We start from the raw sequence: 25,676 nt of genomic DNA, 5'->3' as shown, positions 1-25,676 counted from the left end.
ATTACCGTTTTGCCATTTGACACAGCTATTTGATTTCCTTTTTTTTATCTTTTTCTGAGAACATTAACCTATATTGCACATTGTCTAGGCTACTATCCCGTATACATAATATATATAAATAAGAAGTCCCTATATATATATAAAGCTTGAAGCTCTTTCTCTAACCTTTTCTTCTTTTGTGTGTTTTCTCTCTCTTAGGTTGAGGAAGGGGCTTGCAATCAAAGTTTTGGAATTCATGTAGCAGAATTCGCAAACTTTCCTGAATCAGTTGTCACCCTTGCTAGAGAAAAGGCTGCTGAGTTAGAAGATTTTTCTTGTATTTCTGACATTCAAAATGATACAAAAGAAGTGGTATGATTAGTTCAAAAGTTAAAATTTGCTTCTATTGGTACAAAAACTTTATGTAATTACTTGCTCTGCTAATTCTATGCAAATATTTCCATTTGCTTGTTGTTAATTATTCATTCTATGCTTGTATTTTATGTGATGTGTTGGATGTATTCGTTGTTAGACGCACCACACTGTTAGACACATTACACTCATTAAGGGTACTTTGGTAATTGGATCACACACACACAAATATGTATGTATGTATATATATTTCTCGTGTGGAGAGAACATTAACCCTCTCTCACGCCATTCTCCATCTCTTCTCTTCTTTATCTCATCATCATGTAAGAACTTAACGTGGTATCAGAGCTTATGGTAGTGAGTGTCAATGATCCTGAAGATGCGACGAGACGAGACGCCCCACTCCCACCATCCGAAGACGCGACGAGAAGAGACAAATCCCTTCTCCATTTTTAGAGCACAAGGTTGAAGATCAAGCTTTTTCTTCCTTGAAGAAATCGCATCACAGAACCTTAACCCTCGAACACTAAAATCCTAACCCTACATCATCCCTCCATACTATTGTCGTCTCCTCCTTCCATACCCTAACTCTAACTTTTCCTCAACCCTATACCTAGTTGCAGCCAAGGTTTTAAATTTCGACCGAAATCCGAAATTTCGGGTTTCGGTGGAGAACGAAACCAAAATCGATAATACCCGAAAGGGTAGTTTATTTCGGCCGAAATTTCGGTCAAAATTTCGTTTATCCCTAAATTTTGTGAATTTAAGGGATTTCACGCAAAAATCTCGAGATTTGATAATTATTTAATATTATCCCAAAATTTCAGTCAAAATTGCCGAAATTTCGGTTGAAATAAAAAGGAGAAAAAATAGCCGCTGAATTGACTTGGTCAGATTTCGCCCAAAATTTCAAAATTTTGGCTAAATTTCGATTTCGGTGAGGACCGAAATGCACTCAGAAACCGAAATTTGAAACCGTGGTTGCAACCCTCCCTTCCATCTTCTACTAGTATCGCACCCCCCAAAACCTATTTATTCCTTTTTTTTCCACGGACCATTCACACCCCACAAACCTCTTTTTTTAGGGGTTTCACAATCCTTAACCTCTATATGTGAATTTTTCATACACCCCTAACCCTGGACCGATTAATCCTTACCCCTACAACCTAGATTTGTGTTACACTCATGTCCTCAAGTTTAGTACAACTCAGTCCCTAATCGTCACTTATTTATGATCTAAACTAGTTTCTTCTTGCCCTTTTATCTTGTGATTGGTTCTGGAACGTTCATTAGTCGTCCCATCTTGTTTCTATATATGTTTGGGTGGTGTTTGTGCATTCTTCTTTGTCCCGGAGTTAGATGTTGATGTCTTCGCGCGAGTATTGATAGAGGAATTATTGGTGATTATCTGTGGTGGATTTATTGGATAAAAGTGCATGCCAACTGTTTGAAGAAATGTTTGAGAGAATTTTTTGTTTGATTTAGTAGTGATCGATTGTGCCTCGTTACTTGTGTCGTTGGTGGTGATTAGTTTGTAGCTAGTCTTGGTGGTTCGTTGCTTCTACGCTTAGTTGGTTGGTTGCTTCTACACTTGGTTGTCAGTGGTGCTTGGTCGTTTGTTGTTGTTGGTTGGTGGTGGTTGTTAGTTGGTGTTGAGTGGTGGTGGAGTTTTTTTGGTGATTGTTTGCTGTTGGTTGGCGGTGATTATCTATCCCCTGTTCGTGCCGTGGTTGTTGGTTAACTTGTTGGAGGTAGATCTTGGTGCCTAGTTGTCTACAGGTTGTTGGTTACCTTTTATAGTTGTTGGCTATTCGTGGTGTTCGCAGTTGTTCGACCGCTGGATGGTTCGTTGCGTTGTTAGTTGCCAGATTGTTCGTGGTTTGCTGGTAGTGTTGGCTGCCTTGTTGGTGTCTCCTTGGAGGGGGTGATTGTTGGTTCATGGTGATTGTTGATTGGTGTTGTCGATGGTGGACTTATTAGTGCTTCTTTTTATTGTTGTTGGTGGCGGTGTTGATTGTTGGTCCTTGGTGCTTGTTGGTTGGTGGTGCTTACTGTTGGTGTTGTAGTTATTTGTGCTTGATTGGTGGTCACCATTGTTGGTGGTTGTTGGAGGTGTTGTTTGTCTCTATTGACGGCTCATTGGTTGTCAATTTTCCTATACTTAATGTTGTTTGCGACTTGGTTTTACCCTATTTCTCTTTATGTTGCTTCGTTGGTGGTGATGATGGTCTTCCCAGGTTGGTGATTGGCCTTCGTTGTTATTGATTGTTCTTGGTGGATTGATGTTGGGTTGCTAGTGTTCCCCTCCAGTGTGTTTGAGGTTGCTTGCTGTTAGTTGTTCCTGGCATTATTGTTGTGGTTGCTGACTGTTGTTGGTTGTTGTGATGGATCGAATCGCTTCGTCCTCGCTTGCTAGCCATGACCGTGGTCGTGATTCAGGGGACGTCGTGGTCGTGGGTCTCGATATTGTACCCTCTGTCGTATGGATGGCTACAATATTGACTACTGTTATGCTTTACATCCAGAGCTTCACCCCTACCACCCTTCTACTGCTCGTGTTGCTCCTACTACATCTGCCTCTCCCGACTCAATACTTGTCAATCGTGCTGAATATGAGGAACTTGTGCGCCTACATGATAGACGCAAGTCGCCCATTGCCACATTTGCCCAACGAGGTAGCTTGTCTAGTTTTCTTTCTGGAACTGCTTCTGGGTCATGGCTCATTGATTCAGGAGCACCTCATCGCATGACTAGTAATTTTAATCTCCTTACTTCTTTCCAATCCCCACCTCCTAGTGCACCTCATACTGTTACATTAGCAGATGGAACTACATAACCTGTCTCTGGGGTTGGTATAGTCTCCATCTCTAATAGCATTTACTTATCTTCAGTTCTTTATGTTCCTTCATTTCTTGTTAGTCGATTGTGTGTGCGTCAATTGACAGAAACTCTAAACTGTTCTGTTTCTTTTTTTTCCTTCTTATTGCACGTTTCAGGATCTCAAGACTGGGATGAGGATTGGTTTGGGCCATGAGATTGGTAGCCTATATTATCTTGATTCGAGACCTGCTAGTGCTGCTCTTCGTACTTCTGTTGATGCTTATCAGTGGCATTGTCGTTTGGGCCACCCTCCTGCCGAGAAGCGTCTCAAATATCCCTTCTAGTTCTATCGAGTTGTTTTCTTGTGAGTCTTGTGAGTTGGGCAAGCACCATCGAGTGTCTTTTCCTTCACGTGGTGTTCTTTGTTCATTGAGTGCTTTTGAACTTATTCATTCAGACGTTTGGGGTCCTTCACATGCTATCTCTTTATATGGTTTTCGATACTTTGTTATATTTGTGGATGATTTCCTGTGTGCTACATGGTTATTTCTACTTAAAGATCGTTCTGAATTTTTAATGCAGTTTGTCGCTTTTACTTTGAAATTCTGAATCAATTTAAATGCTATTTCTTGCTTGCGCACTGATAATGCCAAAGAGTATTTCTCTACCTGTAATGGTTTTCAATAATTTCTTGAATCCCGTGGCATCATCCATGAGTTCTCCCGTGCTTGTACTTCACAACAGAAAGGCGTCGTTGAGAGGAAGATAAGATACTAACAAGCACGAGTACAGGTACGGGGTACGGGGTCCGGGTACGAAACAACACGGGTACGTGATTTTCCAAAAAACTGGGTACGGGTACGCTGGATATAATATATTTTAATATTTTATTATATATTTATAAAAATTTTAAAAAACAGTTGGAGGAAATCAAATAACACTAACATCACCAAAATAGCAAGATCTATTAAAAGAACACAATTTTAGTAGGCAAATCAGATTATTGGAGTCTCCAAAATTCAGTTTTGGGCTCCCAATTGGTTGTCACAATAGCAAATTAACAGGGCCTAAACCCTAAGCTCCTAATTGTGAGCCCAAATCAGATTCTTGTAGTCAAAATTAAACATAATTTTGACTCCAAAAATCAGTTTTTGGCTCCCAATCAGTTGTCACAATCCCAAATTAACAGGGACTAAACCCTAAGCTTCTAATTGGGAGCCCAAATCAGATTCTTGGAGTCAAAATTAAACATAATTTTGACTCCAAAAATCAGTTTTTGGCTCCCAATCGGTTGTCACAATCCCAAATTAACAGGGCCTAAACCCTAAGCCCCTAATTGTGAGCCCAAATCAGATTATTGGAGTGAAAATTAAACAGAAGGGAAAATTACATTTACACCCCCTCTAGTTTCTGACACATTACTCTAACCCTGACTTTCAAAACATGACAAGTACACCCCTTGAGGTTTCAAAACATGACAAGTACACCCCGTTCGTCAACGGTCCGTTAGTTTAACCTGACGGAAAGGCTGAAACTAACCATGGTTAATATTTTGAGGACAACAATACGCTCATTTGCAGAGGGATTAGGGTTACGCCATTTCCCACCGCCGTCGTTGCACCTCCGGCCACCACCGCCGTCGCCATCTCCAGCCACCGCTGTCACCTCCACAACAGACAATGAAACCCCACCCCATGGCTACATCAAACCCACATTTCAAGAAAAAAACATTGATAAAAGCAAAAAGCCCTAAAATATTAGGGTTTATGTGCAAATCATGATAATGGTGTGAATGAAGACAAATAAAACTCCTAGATCGAGGGTTTATGTTAATAAATAAACAAGGGTTTGAACCCAACCCTAATTTTCAATTTTCAAGTCTGAAAACCCTAATTTTCAGTTGGGGAAGATGAGGGAATTGTGGTCATTTCCGCCTCGCTGTCTACTCTGTCAGTTTAAAAAAACTTCAGGGGGTGTACTTGTCACGTTTTGAAAGTCAGGGTTAGAGTTGAATGTGTCAGAAACTTGAGGGGTCTGTAATTTTTCCTAAATAGAATTTTGACTCCAATAATAAGATTTGGGCTCCCAATCGGATGTTACAATGTCAAATAAACAGGGCTTGAAGCCTTAAAAAAAAGATATGGAGAGAGAGAGAGAGAGAGTGACACAGAGAAAGGTAGAGAGAGATCGAGGGAGAGAGAGAGAGACTGAGAGAGAGAGAGACCGAGAGACTGAGAGAGATAGAGATAGAGAGAGAGAGAGAGTTATCGGTGATGGAGGCTCACTGAGATTTGACGCCGCCGGAGTCTCATCGGAGGAGAGATCGACGAGAGGGAGCGTCGGAAGGGAGAGGGAGAGAAAAAGGGAGAGAAAACCCTAGTTTTCTCTTTAAAGCTTTTTTTAAACCCCCCAATAAATAAACATTTTTTAAGAAAAAAAAAACGCAAAACGTATCGGGTGCGCACCCGGCACGCACCCGACCTCTTTTTTTTGTTTTTTGTAAATACTGTGTACGCACCCGATACGTACCCTGTAAAGACCTGGCCTCACACGGGCCTAGAAAGTTAATAACCTTAATTAAATCTGGACCGTAGATCCATAGACCAAAAATCACAGTGTATTTTCATTTTTTTATTATAACCAATTTTTGGAGCATCAGATCTTGTCCGTTCGACATGATTTTGGTCCCGGTAGATGGGTATTTATTGATGGATTTTTTTTAGAAAACAGCCCATAAACTTTTGATATCACCGAAAGGTAACTATAAACAAAGATAATTAAGAATAATAAAATGATATGGTCTCACATAAGCCTTAGGTGTGTGTGTGTCACTTGGAAATATGGAATGAGAAAACTTAGAATTTGGTATATCATTGTGTTTCAGATTCGGTAGCAATCCTACTCAGACATAGATGATTTCTTACTCTTTCACATCACAAATAACTAAGGTAGGTGACGGTAACCTAAACTTGTACTCTTGAGCAATGATTGATTTATATGCATGCAATGAAATTCTTAGTAGACATAGAATTGTTCATGATAAGGATGTAGTTAAGATGATTGTTCCTTATTAATATGCATCGTGCTCTCATGTTTTATTCTACTAGTAGAATGCAAATGTTGAAATTTGATGCTATGCCAGTAGCTTGGAAAAGATGAAATGTTATGATTCCTTGTTAAAGGGAAAAGGAAAATGTGGGAAGCAATAAAATTGCTAAAAATATCTTTAAGATATTGGAAAGAAGAAAAAAAAGGATATGGATGATATGCCAGTAAGACTGATAAGAGACAAAGACATTGGGAAAATAATTTGGTGGATTGAGCGGAGGTATGAGTCGTCTAGGAATAATGAAATTCCGAGCCGGCCTTGGGTTTTAGCGCACCCCCTTGGCGGTAAATGCATCATCTTAGACCATGATGTCAGGAGGCGGAGTGGCTATTAAGCACGTCGTAAAAAGTCTCTCATGCCCACTACCTGTAGACGAGGGTATTTGAACGTATTAGGGGCGGGATAACAAGCTAAGGGAGCTTGATTGTCTTGGGTGAGTCGTCTCATGCATTAATAATGATAATAACAAAAATATAAATTTCTCATTTGGAAAACGTTGTTGTGTTGCTAGAATAGTAGTTTTAAATTGATTTATGCCATAGCATGTCCCCTATTACTGTTCATGATTTCTTTAGAAATAAATTATGTTACATGTTCACCTATAGAATTAAGCTGCATTAAATTCAAGAGTTATTTAATTGTATTTGTTTAGGTACCGAATGAATCTACATAGTTCTTTGAACTAACACCAAAAATTCCCCACAGGTTTTAATACAATGGACAACATCGAGAATAAATAGGGAGCGTAGGAAGAGCGTGCCGAGTCATTGGAGTGTCTAGTCTTTTTCATTTATATATATATATATATATATATATATATATATTTTTTATTTTTTATTTTTTTTATTTTTTTTTATTTTTTTTTATTTTTTTTTTGAAATTGCAGTTTACTTATGTCAGTTTACTCTTGCTAAACACTCTAAGTTTGATTTAGATTAATAATATTTGAGTTCTTTGTTATTTAGAAAAAAAATTATTCTGCATTTTTCATGAGTTACATTTAGTTTCTATCTTTGGTGGCATTTCGGGTTTATCCAAAAATCCGGGTCGTTACAGTACCCGTGTGTACCTGTACCCCATACGTACCCGATATGGGTACGAGAGGTCTGAGGGAGCACCCGTGCTTCCTAGATAAGATACTTATTGGATATGACTCGCACTATCATGTTCCAGATGTAAGTTCCCTAAGTTTATTAGGGTGATGTAGCCTGCACGGCTTACGTCTTAGCGAATCGTCTTCCTTCTTCTGTTTTGTCTGGACAGACACCGTTTTATATTATGTACCCATTAGGTGATCCATTTCCCTTGATCCCATGTGTCTTTGGTAGTACCTTTTTTGTTCGCAAATTAGCTCCTGGCCTTGACAAAGTGGATCCTCGAGCTGAGAAATGTATCTTTTTTGTGTTACTCTCGTATTAAAAAATGATACAAGTGTTGTAGTCCTAGGCTGAGGAAAACCTTTGTTTCTGCAGATGTCACTTGCTTTGAGGATACTCCCTATTCTTCTGATCCTCCTACAGCTCCTGTTGAGCTTCCTACTCTGCTGCTTCCTCTCCCGTCTAGTCCAGCTGAGGACATTATTCCCATGACGACTACTACAGAGACAACATCAGGGCCACCTATATCTGAACCGAAAATTTATACCTGTGGAGCATGTCAGGTTTTCCCACTGTCAGTCCATCACCTCTGCCCGCTAATCTTCTTCCTCAGTCGGATGATTCTCCATCAGGTGGTTCTCCTATTGCCTCTTGCACTCGCTCTCACACTACTTTACATCCTATTTCTCAATTTGTTTCATATGAGCATCTTTCACCCTCGTTTCGCTCTTTTGTCTCTAGTGTATCTACTTTTTCTGTGCCTAAGATAGTTTTAGAGGCTCTTGCTCATCCAGGGTGGCGGGCTGTCACGGAGGCTGAGATGGCTGGCCTTCATTCTAATAACAAGTGGCAACTTGTTCCTCTTCCCTCTGGAGCACAACCTGTTGGGTGTCGATGGATATTTACTATTAAGTACCTACCTGATGGGATTGTTGAGCGTCTCAAAGCTCGTCTTGTAGCCAAAGGTTATACTCAAACATTTGGAGTGGACTATCAGGAGACATTCTCACCTGTGGCCAAGATACTTGTCCTGATTCTGATTTCCATTGCTATGAACCGTGGGTGACCCCTTTATCAGTTGGATGTTAAAAATGCATTTCTTCATGGCGACCTCTCTGAGGAGGTATATATGGAGCAACCTCCGGGGTATGCTGCTCAGGGGGAGATGGGTTTGTCAGTTTGTCGCATTAGGAAAGAAATTTATGGATTGAAGCAGTCTCCGAGGGCATGGTTCGGCCGGTTCAGTGATGCAGTCTTGCGCTTTGGTATGAAGCAGTGTGCTGTTGATCATTCTGTTATGAGCTACCAGTCCACTGCTGGTTCTATATTCTTGGTCGTTTATATGGATGATATTGTGATCACTAGAAATTACAAAGGTGGAATAAATAGATTGAAGACTCTCCTCCAAGGAGAATTCTCAACAAAAGACTTGGAGCTTCTCAGATATTTCCTTGGCATTGAGGTAGCACACTCTCGTTGTGGTCTTTCTCTGTCACAGAGGAAGTATACGTTAGATATTCTAGAGGAGACTGGTTCCATAGGGTTAAAACCAGCATCTATACCTATGGATTCGAATGTAAAACTATTTCCAGATCAAGGCGACTTGTTGGATGATCCAGGTCGATACAGGAGATTAGTTGGGAAGCTAATTTATTTGACAGCCACTCGTCCTGATAACTCATTTGCCGTACGAGTGGCCGGTCAGTTTATGAGCTCTCCTCGCACCTCTCATTGGGCAACAGTGATTCAGATTGTCAGATACTTGAAGGGCACACCAGGAAAAGGCTTATGTTTTAGGAAACATGGTCATGAGAGAGTAGAGGGATTTACTGATGCAGATTGGGTAGGGTCTCCAATAGACAGGAGATCCACAACTGGTTATTATACATTTGTTGGAGGTAATATGGTGTCCTGGAGAAGTAAAAAGCATGATATTGTATCTAAATCCAGTGTAGAACAGAATACGTCCCTATGTCATACACGAGTGGATAGTTGCTTTGGTTACGTTCTTTCCTATCAGAAATTGGTTTTCCACCTTCAGGACGAGCACAACTGTATTGTGATAACATATCTGCAATTCATATCGCTAACAACCCAATCTTCCATGAGCAAACAAAACACATTGAAGTGGATTGCCATTTCATTCGTTTGAGAATTCAGAGAGGAGAAATATACACCATGTTCACTCGATCAACAAACCAGCTTGCAAATGTGTTTACTAAACCATTAGGGCCTGCTATGTTAAGGGATGCATGTAACAGGCTAGGAATGTATGATATATACTATTAGAATATGTGGGATCCAACGGTTGGATTGGGTTAAGATCTCACCGTTGGATCATCTTGGAGGTAGATTGGGTAAGTTGGCTAAACGAGGAGACTAGATAAATTAGGCGAGTGGATAAGAAGAGGCAAGCAAGAAAGATTAGGAAAGTAGATTTAATTAGGTAGATTTGATTAGGATTCCTTCCCTTCCATAATTATCTTGATTTCCCTTCTATGCTTATCATGTAAGTGCTTTATATAAGCACCCTTTGATTACTGTAATTGCATCTAAGAATTAGTGAAATTTCTGAAGTTTATCATGGTATCAAAGCGGGACGATCCGACCCATCCTTGATCACATCTTTCGCAGTTCCATTTTCCGGCTGACTGCTAACTCTGCCGTCCGCCGGGCCAACATAGCTCTCCAATTTATCTGCTGCAAAAACAGCTCCTGCAAATCTAAATCCCAACTCTTAGAATTCGCTTCCTTTGTGTTTACCTCATTTTCATCTCTACTTTCCCATGTTCCATCCATGGGTTTTCATCCATGCCTTCACTGCACTCGCAGCCATCTCCCCTTAGGTTCATTTGATCGGCCTCATGGAAAGAGAATGAAGTCCTCAATGTTTTGTCCAAATATCAAGCCCTCAATTCCAACATCATGAAGAGAAGATGAGGGATGCCCACGGAACACAGAAGCCTATGGTGTAGACACTAGGGCTGCACAAAAAACCGCCTAAACCGATAAACCGAACCGAACCAGGCCTTTCGGTTCGGTTTGGTTCAGTTTTTATTCCTATCGGTTTGGTCGCGGTTACGAGATTCACAAAACTGATCCTATCGGTTCGGTTTACGGTTCAAAGAATTTTAATCCGAAAAACCGAACCGAACCGTTCAGATATAGTTTTTGGCTCTTTTTGCCATTCGGCCCATTCGTAATTTCATAGCAAAACCAAACCCATATCTATCCGCTCCTTTGACCTAACCCTAACTCTAACCCTAACCCTAACCCAACAATAACCCAAAAAGGACCCAAACCGTTCTTCTCTTCTCTTTCACCTCTCCTACACCACAACTACAGCAGCAACATAGAACAACCCAAATAGCATCGCTGCAACCTACAAGTGCAAGCCATCTTCTTCCCTATCATCAAACCCATTAACACCTCCAGGTTCGAACACTAACATCTTCGTCTCCTCTAATCAAAAGATTCAAACCCTAACTTCTTCTCCTCTAATCCCAAGCCTAACCCCTTTTCAAAACCTTCATTAAATCCCAGATCAGCTCCGCCACGGAGCCACCCATCCCTGACTCAAAACCCACTTCAAACCCTCCTTCATTGCCCTAACCCACTACCCTGCAACTCTAATCCACCACCACCATCTCGGCATCTCCCCACCGATTTCCACCATCTCCCTTTTTAGTGGTAAGTTTTTTTTTCTCAATCTCAGATTTCAGATCCATGTATTTAATGAATGAGACTACATGTGTGCAAGACTATGAGCAGTTTAGGGCCTCTTTGGATGCTACCAAAGTCATTCCTTATTTGCAAGTGAGATTATTTTAAGCTAATTTTATTTGCTAATGGATGAGTAGTGACTTCTTTGTATGGATGAGTAGTTACAAGTCAAAAACGGATAAACCGTGAACCGAACCAAACCGAACCGGTCAAAATCGGTTTGGTTCGGTTCGGTTAAAAGCCCCAACGGTTCGGTTACGGTTTGGATTTTGGGATCGGTTCGGTTCAAGAAACACCCTTAAACCGAACCGGACCGAACCATGTGCAGCCCTAGTAGACACTGCTAACTTTTTCTCTGTTTTCAATGCACCCCATCTCTTCAATCTATCTCCTAAATTTTGATATTTGCACCCTCCTATTCATGCACCATTTAAATCCGTAAAGTCATTGGCTTTTTTTTATGTGCCGTTAGCTTCTCCGCTATTATTCGTCGCCCATCTCTATACTTCCATTTTTTTCTCTCCTTATTTCCTTGATCCATTTCAGTTGAGGTACCTCTTCGAGGTGCGTGCCTGAAATATGAGCTCTACTCAGTTGAGGGGCCTCTCTCCTCAAGGTTTGTGCCTGAGAGAGCAATTTGAAATTCCCATGAAGATTGGTATTCTAAAACCAACCCATGTAGTCATGCCCATCGAGGCCCATTCTTGCCCATTCCGGCATCGGTCCATAGTGACCCAATCTTACTCGCCCATCGAGGCTTGAGTCTTGTCTAGCCCATTGAGGTTGTGATCTATTGATCCATTGGTTTTTTTTTTTTTAAACCCTCTTTGCGACACATCAGCAAGCGGCGGTCTTCTTCGGCAACCATCGTTGGTGATCATTGGCAGCAACATCAGTCTTCACCATCAACTTTCGGAAGTGTGCATCAAATTGGTGGATTTTGATTAAATTTGTAATTTGGGAATTCTATTTTCCATATTTGGCAATTTTATTGTAATAAAACGTATATCGATTTTCAATCCATATACGTTTGAGGGGGCATGTTAGAATATGTGGGATCCAACGGTTGGATTGGGTTAAGATCTCACTGTTGGATCATCTTGGAGGTAGATTGGGTAAGTTGGCTAAATGAGGAGACTAGATAAATTAGGCGAGTGGATAAGAAGAGGCAAGCAAGAAAGATTAGGAAAGTAGATTTAATTAGGTAGATTTGATTAGGATTCCTTCCCTTCCATAATTATCTTGATTTCCCTTCTATGCTTATCATGTAAGTGCTTTATATCAGCACCCTTTGATTACTGTAATTGCATCTAAGAATTAGTGAAATTTCTGAAGTTTATCATAAAGCTTCGTCTTGGTCAAGGTAATAAAGGCCATCAATCTCATGGCCCAAGCCAATCCTCATCCCAGTCTTCATGTCCTGAAAAACACAATAGGAAGAAAAAAAAGGAAACAGAATAATTTAGCGACTTTGTTAATTGGCTAACAGATAACAAGTTAACAGGAAAAGAAGGGACATAAAGAATAGAAGACAGTTGAAGACCCATTGAGGTGGAGACTACACCCATCCCGGATACAGGAGATGTAGTTCCATCTGCTAAAGTAACAGTACGAGGACCCATAGAAGAAAATGAAGGAAGAGAGAATTGTAGGATTACCAGTCATATGATGTGATGCTCCTGAATCAATGAGCCATGATCCAGAAGAAGTATCAGAAAGAAAACATGAGGGGCTACCTTGATGTGCAAACGCGGTAGCTGGCTGCTTCCCTTTTTCCCGGAGACGTAAAGATCATCATATTTTGCACGGGGGATTACCATTGTGTCAGGAGTCATAGATGAAGCAACAGAGGAGGAAGGACTATCAGAAGCTACAGGAGAAGCACTCGCAGGTCTGTAGGGATGGAGCTCAGGATGTAGATCATAGCAATAATCAACAATATGCCCCTCCATACAACAATGAGTACAATAACGGGACAAACGACCACGACCTCCTCCATCGCGGCCTCCTCCTGAGTCATGGCTACTGCCACGGCCACGGCCACGGCCACGATCAGTCCCAGCATAAGTCACATGAGCAAACCCATCCACCATAGGGTCACTATGCTGAACTACTCTCATACGTTGAACCTTAGAAAATACATTTGCGAGGGTGGGAATCAAACCAGAACTGACAATCTGTTGTCGGAGTTGGAGATAGTCAAGCCCCAATGAGTCAAGAAATCTAACCACACGTAACTCCTCCTGGCATTTTTTTAAGTACGACAGGATCCGTAGTAAACGACATCAATAGATCAAGCTCCTGAAAAGTGCTAGATAGTCCATGTAGTGGCTATCAACCGGTTTGTCACCTCTTTGAAGGCTAAACCACTCGGTAAAATGATCACATATACGCGTAAGATTATCCACCCCAAAATACATCGTAGCGGTCTGCTCCCAAATTTCTTTCAACGACTGAAGATACATCAGAGAAGTGGCAATATTGGGTTCCATACAACCCCATAGAAAAAAAAGGATCACAGCATCGTCCTTAAGCCACTGATCATAAGTCAAATCACTAGTAGCCGGTGGTGCGCGCTCTAAAAAACTGATTTTCCGACAGCCAAGTAAGTGTAGACAGCCATCTTCCACGGGGGATAATGAGTCCCATGTAGCTTTATAGAATTCATCTGAAGGGGAGGTTCGACATGGGAATAACTAGACTTGCCACTGTATGAAGAACAAATCTCAACAACCTTGTTGTCGGCAGGTGGCTGAGAAGATTGCTCCACAGATTCCATAATGAAGGCACAAAACAACATGAAGAACACCACCATGAATATTCCAACACCCACAACACCACAAAAAGTACCCACCAACCACAATAGAAAAAAAAGTCACTAAAATCTCCAACACATCAACTAATGATAAAATAATCACCAACAACCAACCACGACACCACCACCACCGATATCATCCAATCAAATGACAAATCCACACTAGTAAGTAATCACCATCAAATCACAAACAGATCACCCACGACAACACCCACATATGCTATCTCACACAGTAACAACCGAATCCGGGATAGAAAGAGGCGACAACATCACAAACATACATCACCAATATGAGAAAATCAACAAACAGTAGCCCAAAACGAACCACGAGATGATAAAGAGCGAAGAATACCTATTTAGATCATGAATTCGAAGGGTTGGAAGTGGATTAAAAATGAGTTTAGGGGCTGATTTGTATAAAGTAGCGGGCTACGGTTAGGGTTAGGGTTTGAGGGTGAGAAGATCAAAGAATAAAGTTTTGAAAGGTTCGGCTAAGGTTTAGAGGGTATGGTTAGGGTTTTGTAGGGTTCGACTAGAGTTTTGATTATTCAGAATCAAATGAATATGGTTTTTTTTGGGTTATTCACTCAATATTTTTAGGGGTCTTGGAGAATTTGATATGGTCACTTCTAGTGGTAGTGGTTATGGGTACAGTTAGGGATTTCTGATGGCTGGGTTATGGTTGCTTCTAGTGGTAGTGGCTATGGGTTTGTGGATTTGGATGCCTAGGGTTAGGGTTAGTTATCGTATCTTCGTGTACACAGAGAAAAAGAAAAAATATTCTTGGTTCTTCAACCTGAAGCTCTGATACCATGTTAATCTACATGGTGGAGGAGAGAGAGAGATGAGCGAGAGAATGAGAGAGAAACAACGAGACAGAGAAGGAGAGAAAGATAGGCGTGAGAGGGAGAGTTCGAAATTAATTTCACTCCCCTCTCACATTATATATATATATATATATATATATATATATATATATATATATAGAGAGAGAGAGAGAGAGAGAGAGGAAAAGGATTGTGAGCTTGAGCGTTCCAATCAAATGGTGCGCTTGAGCTCTCAAACCCATGTGGCCCACATTGTTAGGATGATCCAAAGCATTCATTTGAAAGGCCCTTACATAGATAGGGTGTGTACAAAAAATCAGCTCCATAGGATCATCCTAACCCATCCATTTGTGGAGGTCAAAATGGACAGACCACAAATCTGCCCATTTTTGCCCTCCACTTTTGGAGGGGTTAGGATGATTCAATGGAGCTGATTTTTGGTACACACCCTATCTATGATAGGGCCTTGCAAATGAATGGTTTGGATCCTCACAGAAATTGTGGGACCCATGTGATTGGTGCACTCAAGCGCACCATTTGATGTTAGAGTTCAAGCGCACGAACACATTCCTCATATATATATATATATATATATATATATATATATATATATATATATATATAATGAAATGACTAAATTGCCCTTATGTCATCTAATAGTCCTTCTTTAAGCAGTCTATCCTTAAAGATATTTAGTTTTTTCCCTTTGAGATCCCACCACCTAGTCCTCGGATGTCTAACATCTCTATGTTTTCTTTTCTAACGTTAAATGCATATATCCAATACCACCAGCCTATGTTGTGTGACTAAACACTCCCGAGTATGACTTCACAATTTTTACACGCAGCTTTGTCCTCTCTCCTAGTGAGAATAAAATATATCTGGCTACAGTTGGTGCCACTGCCACTGCTAAAGGTTATCAAGTGTGAATCTCTTTCTCTTAAAAAAAGTATTTGTTAACTTCAAATCATATGCCAATGCAAACTCCAAAATCTCTTCTCTTGTCTCATTCCTATTGCCAAAACCCAGTCCTCCATGAACCCTCTCAAAACTTCCATTAGTTCTTCCCACATGCCCGTTTAAATCTCCTCTTATAAATAACTTCTCTTCATGTGGTATTCCTTGGACTACTTTATCCATATCCTCCCAAAATTGCCGCTTGACAGAGTCTATTTGAGGGGCATACGCACTAAGAAAATTAATCGTCCCTTCACCTAATATTAATTTAATTAGAATAATTCTATCACCCTTCCTTTTTACATCTACAATCTCATTTCTTAGGCTCTTATCTGTTGTAATCCCTACACCATTTTTATTCCTCTCCTTACCTGTATACTATAACTTGAAACCCGTATTTTCTATTTCCCTAGATTTTTCTCCTACCCATTTAGTCTCCTGAAGCCAAGCTATATTAACTCTCCTTCTACTTAGCGTATCAACTAATTCCTTCAGCTTACCTGTTAGCGAACTTATGTTCCAACTGGCTAAACGAATCCTACTTCTTGGACTAGCTTCCTCGCCCCTCGCACCCTTTCGTAGAGTGCGAGGACCCTTGTTCATTTTTCACCACACCTGGGCGCCGATGTGGCACGTCACTAAGGGAGCGACGGCCCAGGACCAGCCTCCTCACCCCCCGCACCCGCCCATGAAGGTGCAAGGACCCTTGCTCATTTAACATTATATCCGGGCACCGATGCAGCGCGTCGTTAAGAGGGTTACGCCCCAACGAATTTTCTATAGGATTCATCTTCATAGAAGAGTGGCTAAGTTTACGGCCAGCTACCAACCTAACGCCAACCCTCCTTTATCTTGGCTTGGGACAGGCTGTGAGAAATACATGCGGAGTTAAATGAAGAGCAAATATCCCAAAAAACCCACCCCAATAAAATTTTGATGACTGTACAACTGATCTCAGGCTTGCATCTGACACTTAATTTATGTTTGCGTCAACTATAATTATAATGATTGTTATTCTCAATTTCTCACATTAAAAGAACCTAAGTCTGTTGCACTAGTCCAAGACTCATTATACTTTCGTAACATCGCTTTTTCTCTATTTCTGTGTTAGAATGGTTGCATGGATACTTATCGACTTTGTTTTAGATCCAAAACAAATATTTTCCATTTCTTTCATGATTTTCTCATCTAAAAGACTAATAATAAATTACAGAATGACTGAAATCTTGCGTAGTCTGGCTTAATGTTCTTGTACTGGTTTGTTTTTGCATATAGTTGTATAAGTATATGCATAACTGTTGTTGCCTATACATTTGTCTCGGGGTGGCACTAGGAGTTGGTCTTTCCATGCGAAACCCCAATTTGTTTGCTCCGTTGGAGCTGGCCCAGCCCCTCAACTATTCGCAGGCTTACAGCTCAAGTGCTTGATTCTGTACTATGGTGGAAGAATGCTCTCTCTCTCTTTGCAATTATGTTTTAACACTACGGAAAGTAAACCTTCCATATGTGATTAACTAATTTTATATTCTTGTTAATACCAATTTTTAGGTGTCTGGCAGTTGTTGTTGTTAGAGTATATGCCGTAAAAAGCCAGCAGAATGACATTTTGTAATCAATAAAGGTTTATTTCATGACATGAATGGGTAATTATATTAATGAATATGTGTAATGTGCTTATTTTGTAACACATATTCGTCCTTAGGTGGACTTGATAAAAGGTTTATTGGAATGTTTTATGAAACAGTGAAATGTTTTTAAAGGATTTTACAAATGCATTTGGAGGCCGGACACCGCTTGACCAAAATGGTATACCCAGAGTGGGCCAAAGGGGTAAGAAGTGTCCACCCCTCGTATGACTCAACTCAATAGATGTAGTCAAGAAGAAAGGACTTGCACATACAAGATGTGATTAGAGGTAAGATGATCTGGCCGTCATCTTCAGGGTTACGGCTCGATGTAGGTCATTGACCTAATGCGAGTGTAGTTTAACTACAGAGTGAGATCGCAGTGGGACCCACCATAGGGTTCTGTAGGATCGATCGTCGGATCCCTGCGACGATCCCACTCATAACTCGAATGACCCGGTAACATCCAAATCGATCAGGGTTCCGCATTTTATGTAATTGCACGGACGGATATGATCCGTTAGATTAATGTGAATACTTTTATATATATATATATATATATATATATATATATATATAGAGGAAACTGTTGGTGAACTTAAGCTCACCAAACTTATGGTGAGCTTAAGCGCCCAATCACATGGGTCCCATATTTTCTGTGGTGATCCAAACCATTCATTTGCAAGGCCCTATCATAGATAGGATGTGTACCAAAAATCAGCTCCATAGGATCATCCTAACCCCTCCATTTGTGGAGGACAAAAATGGACAGACATTATTTGTCCACAAATCTGCCCATTAGGGCCTAAGACCAAACTGGCCCATCCATGGTTTGGAGGCCTAAAGTCGGCCCCTCTCAGGTTGAGGTACATGATCTCTTGGCCCTTATATTCCAACTAGCCTAGTGGAGGAAAGAAAGAAGAGTCTTAGGAGTTATCTCATTAGGAGTTTAAAATCTGGATCTTCGCTGTTGGAAGATGTATGGGAGTGGGCTAAAAGATGTTGGGGCCTTTCCAAACTGCAAAGGCCTTAATCAACTCAGTGGATATTTGGTTTTCCTTTGAGTTAGAATCCCAGGCGACTGCTATTCTCAGGCGTGGAGGTGATGCTCTGGGGGGATACCTCTCCTCCCTTCAGCCTTGGTTCCTGGCTTATAACACGGGTGCTAGAACCGTTAGGATTAGATTCTATAATATCCCTCTTCATGCCTGGTCTATGTCAACTGTGGAGATCCTCGGACAGCACCTGGGCCAGGTGGTCCAGACTCAGCTCTTTGGTATCCACGATCACTAGACTCAGCTCTTTGGTAACCACGATCACTGTATGACCTTTGCCTCGGCTTTGGTCATAACTCCTTTGGAAATCTATCCCCTCATCTATTAATCTAAGAGTAGATTCTAGTATTTATTCTGTAGGAGTCAAGTGATCTCTAAGGATAGTATCAACAGTCTGGCGATGTCAGTAATGGGGGAATGAAGTAAAGATAATTTGGTTGCTTCTGAGGGCCCCGATTTGCAAGTTCCCAACATTCAGTCGTCGGCGATGGTTGACCCACCGGAAAAGGTGACAGTTGCTAATCCCGAGGGTTGTGATAATGGCAGGGAGCCGTTGGTGGGCCCCTGTTTGAATTTTGAATTATCCACTCCTCGCCTGGCCTAGCAGCCAACAACTCGCCTAGAATTTCAGGGAGCAGAGTTGAGGCTGTGATAAGGAGGTGGAGTAAGGCTGGAGGCGGGTTGGTCCGAAATCTTTAATTGTTGTAGCAAGAGTTGAGAAAGAAAGGCTCTTGGTAAAGATATCGCTAATAGCTGTATTCTGAATTAAGAAAAGAAAAAAAAGGCTATAAAATAAAAACCAGATTTAATAACGAAAACAAAAGTTCTAAGGATAAACGTCTACGTATAGGGAAAGGTAATATACGTCGTAGAAGTACTAATCCGAAAGTACAGGTGCTAGCTACCGGAGGTGGTCTGTCTGTTTGTACAAGAAAACTTAAAGGTATTTTTAGGAAAGAGGATCACAGGAAGAGGAGACTTGTTGCTGATTCTCCAAAGCTCCTTCGAAATTTTGACAACTTCACTGAGACAGCTATGCCAGGGAAGGAAGCGAACCAGAGTGGCAATATTTCGATCGCTCAGGACTTTCCGTATGAGGATGGAGATCTTGAACTCCTGAAAGATGTTCGCTACAACGAAAAACTAGCAAGGAAGGAATCATCCACCCCATGTGAGGTTTCACTTGGCATGTTAAAGAAGCGATGGGCACATCTAAGGAAAGAATCTACCAGCAATCCCGGCATCGACTTTAACCCCTCAGAGACGACAAGTGATATGGAATTGCATTTGCCTCCCTTAGATCTCCCCATGCTCAGTAAAGTTTTAGAAAAGGAAAAAAGGACCGTAATTAGGGACCTGGAGAATAGTCGGGATACCCCGATTATTGAGGTCGTTGGTCCCTTGGACATGCTGGTACAGGAAATAGATCAACGAGCCGGGGAGCAGCCAGGGCCTAGTGGGGATTCTAAAGGTAAGGCTAAGCGGGTTGCTGATAGTTCAGAAGAGTCAGGAAGTGGTGGATCGTTCTCGGAAGAATTCGATGACTTGTTAACCATGTGAGACGTTTTTTGGATTGAATACGATGAAGATCTGGGGGCAACCAAAGATATGTTTCTGGCAACGATAGCAAGAGACAAGGAAGAGAAAGAGGTAAGAGCAAAAGAGGCTGAAAAGAAGGTTGGGGAGGGGGCTTAAGCATTAAATTCCTCTTCCAATTCAGTCCTTTCATAATCTTCTAGAGTGAATTCAGGATTAAAGGGAGGAAGATTGTTGTATTGATTGATTTGTAGTTAAAGGAGTCCTTTTGAAACTCTCGGAAGAGGCTGTAGGAAGAATGCTAGTGTGGAAGGTCCATGATAAGCTTGAGAGAGTCTTCGGCTCCCCTCTTCAGGAGTTGTTCTGCTCTGATTAAGTTCTTCTCATTGAGTTTTCCTGAGGAAGTACGTGACTGGATGAAACGATGAAGATCTTCACTAAAGCTTCAATTTCTTAGGTCTGGTTATCTTCGGCACTAATCTGATCCTAGAAGCAGTGGAGTAGCTGTATTGAAGCTAATTCCCTTTAGCTTGAGAGACTCCAGTCTTTCGCTTTGGGTGATATCCTTCTTTTGTACCTGTACTTGTCTTCAGGAGTTTTGGAGAGAAGAAGAATTCATTTTGGTTGATTGGGAAGGACGTTAGGAAATGGTTTTCGGTTGGGGTAGCCGTGGGGTCTGTAGTTTTGTAATGTTGATGGGAGTTGGCAAGATGGATGAGTTATCCTTTATCTCGATGTAATTATGAGTAGTTTTTACTTGTTTCTCTTGATTAGGGCTGGCAACGGGGCGGGTCGGGGCCGGATGTTGGGGTCCCCTACCCCTTCCCCTTTGTGGGGAATTTCCCCCCTCCCCTTCGCCTCCCCTCTGCGGGGATGGTGGGGAATCCCCCTCCCCTCCCCGCGGGGAATATCTAATCCCCTTGCCCTCCCCTTCCCCTCCCCGCATCCTTCGGGGACAAAATCCCCTCCCCGCTCTGCCCCGCCCCAACATCACCCCCTCTTTAGTCATTGATACACTAATGCTGGGTGTCCCTAATCAACTTGATGCAATTTCAATATATAAAAATGTTATAAACTAACATACTTATAGACAAAGGAGATATATTTCTTACTCTTCATAAGATAGCAAACCATCCCATAAGTTGGTCTATAACATACTTATAGACCATTGGTCCAAGACCACGGCGCTTTGATGATCCCAACCATCCCATAAGTTTTTAGATCAAGTGGTATCATAGCCACTTCGAGTACCCAACATCCAAACCCCATTTTGGATCATTAATTTTGGGAAATGTTATGAGCACTGTTGTATTCTGATGATCGCACTCCTGACTTTATTAAAAGTAAGGTATGGCCCGCACCATAGGATGATCCAAACCGTCCATTAGATGGTGCACACCCTAAATAGGTTGCGCCCAAAAAATCATTTCCTTAGGTTGATCCTAACCCTCCGATCTGTAGAGGTACTGAATGATCCTATTCCTCTATAGATCGGAGGGTTAGGATCAACCTATGGAAATGATTTTTGGGGCACAACCTATTTAGGGTGTGCCCCATCTAATGAATGGTTTGGATCAGCGTATGGTGCGGGCCATACCATACTTTTAATAATAAAATGCAATTTATTTAGGCTACCGATGTTGGCACTACGATTTTTTGATAATTGCATACACTCAGCTTGTCTTTATTATTTCAACATCTGTCAAAAGGTTATTATAGTTCCCATAATGCTCTCAGAAGCTAATTAAAAGGAAAAGACAAGCTAAGTTTATGTTTGGGGGAATCTTGTAGCCGATCCACATAGTTTCTAGTAGTTTTCCTTAAAAAAAAATACTTAAAAATATACAAAAAAATGGCATTGATTAACTGGGCGGGGACAACTCCATCCCCTTCCCCTTCCCCTCCCCGCACCGGGGAATTTTTAAAATACCCTTCCCCTCTCAAATCGGGGAATCCCCGCCCCAAACGGGGCGGGGCGGGGTGGATCCCCGCTTTTTCGGGTGAAATTGCCAGCCCTACTCTTGATGGCTCAGGAGTATGCTCTTGGCCATGATACTTTGTTAATGCAAGCCGGGACCCCTGGTCCCCAATGTAATTTCCATGGTATAAATATACTTTATCATCTTTCAAAAAAAATATGTAAATGTCTTTGGTAAGTAAGTAACAAGAGACATTAAGAGAATTTTTCGAGGACAAATTGGAGCCATATAACTCCCATTGGATGCGAGTTATTAATTAATTAAGTGGATAATTAATTATTCATTTATTATACATTATTATGTATTATTAATGTGATTAATAATTAGTATAATAATGTCAGATCCAAATGAGGATAGTTATTCCCAAATCGGTTTTGCAAGAGGTGCGAAATTGGAATGGAATAGGAAATTGGAATTGTACTACACATTTGGATAGGATTGGTGGGGCGCACCACACCCATAACAGTTGGAAGGGCTGGGAAAACGTTTCCCATTAATTCAAGGAGTTTGTGTTGCACTACAACTCCTCTTTGGATAGGAATTGCTCAAATGAACTTTCCAGACTTTGAGCAATTCATTTCCAACACGAACACTTATTGGATAAGGCCTTAATGGGATGGAGAGTGACTCAAAAATACATTTCCCAATCAGTGTTGGGCTTCCCCACATGGCCTTGGACGTTTGGGAGAGTCCCATTCATTCGAGGAATCTCAATACAAGTTGGTCTTTGTATTGGATAGGAATTGGGGGAGATAAACAAGGAGAAGATAAACCAAAACTCTTTGCTATTAAAAGAGGGGAAGGGCTGGATGAATTCTAGTGAATGTCACTTTGGAAATTCGTCAGCTTCTTCTCCCCCTTCGGAAAATACGTTTTCACATCCCCTCTCTCTGTCTCTCTCTCTATCTCTGTCTGTCTCTCTCTCCTCCAATTATTCAACGTGACACCTCATAGTGCAAAAGAGAAAGGCTTCTAATTTAATTCTCTGATCTCTACAACATGGGTACTGATTAGATCAGACCTTGTTCAAGTGAATAAGAGTTATTCACATTCACAATCAACGGTGCAAAGAAAGGAATCCATCGGTTCAACTTGCGGGATTCGCGGCGTTCAAAACGGTCGCAACCGTTCGAGGATTAGATCAAGCTGTGAGGTTTCTTGATTTCTTTTTCAAAGACGTATTTATTGATGTTTAATTAGCAATAATAACTAATCTAGACTCTATGATCTTGGGCAAAAGCAAGATCGAAAAGAAAATTTAAAGTTCCATGCGTTTTTGTTTCTGCTGCGCGTAGCGATCTTGCCGGAAAGGGATAACCTTCCTTCAATTGTATGTCTTAATATTTAATCTCGTTATGAAAAGTGAATCTAGAATTCTTAAAAACCTATAAACATTGGGAAGCATATTAATGTAGAAACAGATCCCAAAAAAAGCCTACTGAGTGAACTATAGTATAGCAGATTTAGTTAATGAGTAGCAGCTTCCATAGTGGAAAACAGCTCAGTGAATTGTTAACTGCACCACACACCCATCCACACCTGTACTGGGTGCACTAGTGAACAGGTTAATTGTGTCTGATCAAGAGAATTTCTTATTCATTCGGATCTCTATGAAGTCTAAGAACCACTATTGGAATCTTGCACAAATAGGCCAGATTGATGCAAGGAGCAATAAAAAAAATAAGCGGTATCAACATAAAGTTATTATATTTCACTTAGACAATTTTCTCCTCAAATGTTTTCCCACCAACAAAACTTAAGTCCCAATAAATAAATAAAAACAATGGGAAACTGATATATTGTTTCCGACACCAATGTCTGCTCCAACGGTGGTTTTTTCTTTCCCTATTATCGGTAATGTCAAAAAATCCCAAGGTGTAAGGTCACTATGTGTGATTTTCTTTATTATGATACAAAAAATTGAATTCATGCATTGCAATATAGAAAGGACAATGTCCAATCATAGAAATAAAGTCTATTGATAAATCAGGGAAAGATAATTGATATCCAGACTCCCTTAAAGTAATAATGGCACTCCTAGTTTATTTTGCACTTCACTAGTTAGCTGTTTAGGCTGTTACAATTGCCAAAAAACTATCGACAGTCAGTAAGATTTTTTTTTAATTAACCGTGTTGTTATCAAAATAGTGAAATGGTATGAGTTCTTGGTTTTGTGCTTTGAAATCTCAAGCGCTATGGCCAAGAACACTTGAATTGGTTTCATCCAAGTAGTTTAGAGTCCTATCACAGGACTATTTGTATCTATTGTTCTATTGTCTAGTGCAAATTTCATTTTCACTGTTTCTGGCAGCCTATTTACCATTTTTCTTATGCTTTCCCAGGTGGGATCTAAACGAAAGCGAGCTTGCAGTGCCAATGACATGGCTAGTGGTGCTGTCCGGGCTCATCAGTTCCTGCAGGACTTCTCAGCCTTGCCCCTGGACCAGATGGACTTGAATGAGGCGCTGCAGCAAGTGGGCAAATTGAGGTGTGATTTGGAGAGAGATGCGGTAGGCTGTCCATGGCTCCAGCAGTTCCTCTAAGCACTAATCTTCTATTTTTTGATGATTGGGAAGGTCAGCACTGAAATACCTTCCAGATGTATAGATAAAAGACTATTAAAGTAAGGCCTCTATGCCAAGATTTTCCCTTTTGCTTCTTCCTTAGAAGGCTTAAATTATTGTATTTGTCGCAATTTTGGGTTACAGATGGCTATTATCCTCTTTTTTTTGTTTTTTTTGCATGTTTCGTTCATCAAGCTTTTGTGGATGCTGATGAAACCAGGGGATTCAATCTAATCAAGATTGTTTCAAGCTTCGGAAACCAAGAGCCTTACTAAAATAGTTTGCTAGGAAGGCACTGCCATTCCAACCTTACACTTTTACCAGTGTGGCCTATTAGAAGAATGTTCGGGTTATTGAAATTTGAAAAGGTATTCCATATTTACCTTTTACGTTTGGTATTGTACCTAATAACAGCTCTCTAATTTTATGCCTAAAGTATCAACAGGAAGTGCTAAAAATTTACAATCAAGAGTCTAAGTACAGTGGAGGATGTCTTTAATTGCAATATATGAAGTCCTTATATTTGCCATGGTAGTCTTTGGATTAGGATTTTTTTTTTCTGAAGGAGAGATGAAAATATTACCACTGTCAATTTATGGCAATGTCTGTTTATTTGTGGTCTCCAGGACGAATCCATATGAACTACTTTCCATCTAGTTAAGGGTATATTTTTGAAGTGTAAAAATAAATCGTAGGCTCCTTAAAAAAAATCATTGCAAAGCACAAGATGTTCTATTTCCACAGTAATGTGTTTACTTGTAAGGTTCGAGAGGGGGCTTAGGCTGTGATGTGAGCAGAGTAATATATTTTCCTATTATCTTTGAAGTCTCTCTAAATGTATTTGTTTGGTTTGACCTTAGGCCCAGGTTGGATTGCAGAAATTTTGTGGAAAAGTTTGAAAAGGAAAAATGTCTGAATTTTCCTACTTTATTAGGCATGAAAAAAGATAACAAGAACAAACCATGTTCAATTGTTATTTAGAGGGCCTTCAATTTATGACGATATCCCTCTAAATTAGCCATTATCATATAAATTTCCTATAAATCATGTAAAGAAAAAAAATTCAAGAAAATATTTTCCACCGGAAATGTTCTTTCTTGCCGTCCAGGGCAATGATAAATTCGCACCCCTTGCTGTACGCGAACGCACCCCTGATACCATGATTCGACGTGAACAGTGCTCAACTTTAATGCTTTTTGATATCAAATCACATTGTAA

The 25,676-nt window shown here is 40.7% G+C and overlaps 1 long non-coding RNA gene across 1 annotated transcript; it reads left to right on the top strand.

The window, feature by feature from the left end:
* The first annotated feature begins 217 nt into the window (after positions 1 to 217).
* LOC143862220 (uncharacterized) lies at positions 218 to 24,992 on the top strand. The gene is made up of 3 exons (XR_013240221.1): positions 218 to 351; positions 24,237 to 24,517; positions 24,654 to 24,992. It is a non-coding gene; the product is annotated as an uncharacterized LOC143862220 (long non-coding RNA).
* Positions 24,993 to 25,676: the final 684 nt, after the last annotated feature.

This window comes from Tasmannia lanceolata, unplaced genomic scaffold (assembly GCF_043159265.1).
Source record: "Tasmannia lanceolata isolate RefF3 unplaced genomic scaffold, GAP_Taslan_0.1 ptg000037l, whole genome shotgun sequence".
Lineage (NCBI taxonomy): Eukaryota > Viridiplantae > Streptophyta > Magnoliopsida > Canellales > Winteraceae > Tasmannia > Tasmannia lanceolata.
Note: the sequence above shows the minus strand (reverse complement) of the source record. Positions and strands in the feature narration are given on the sequence as shown.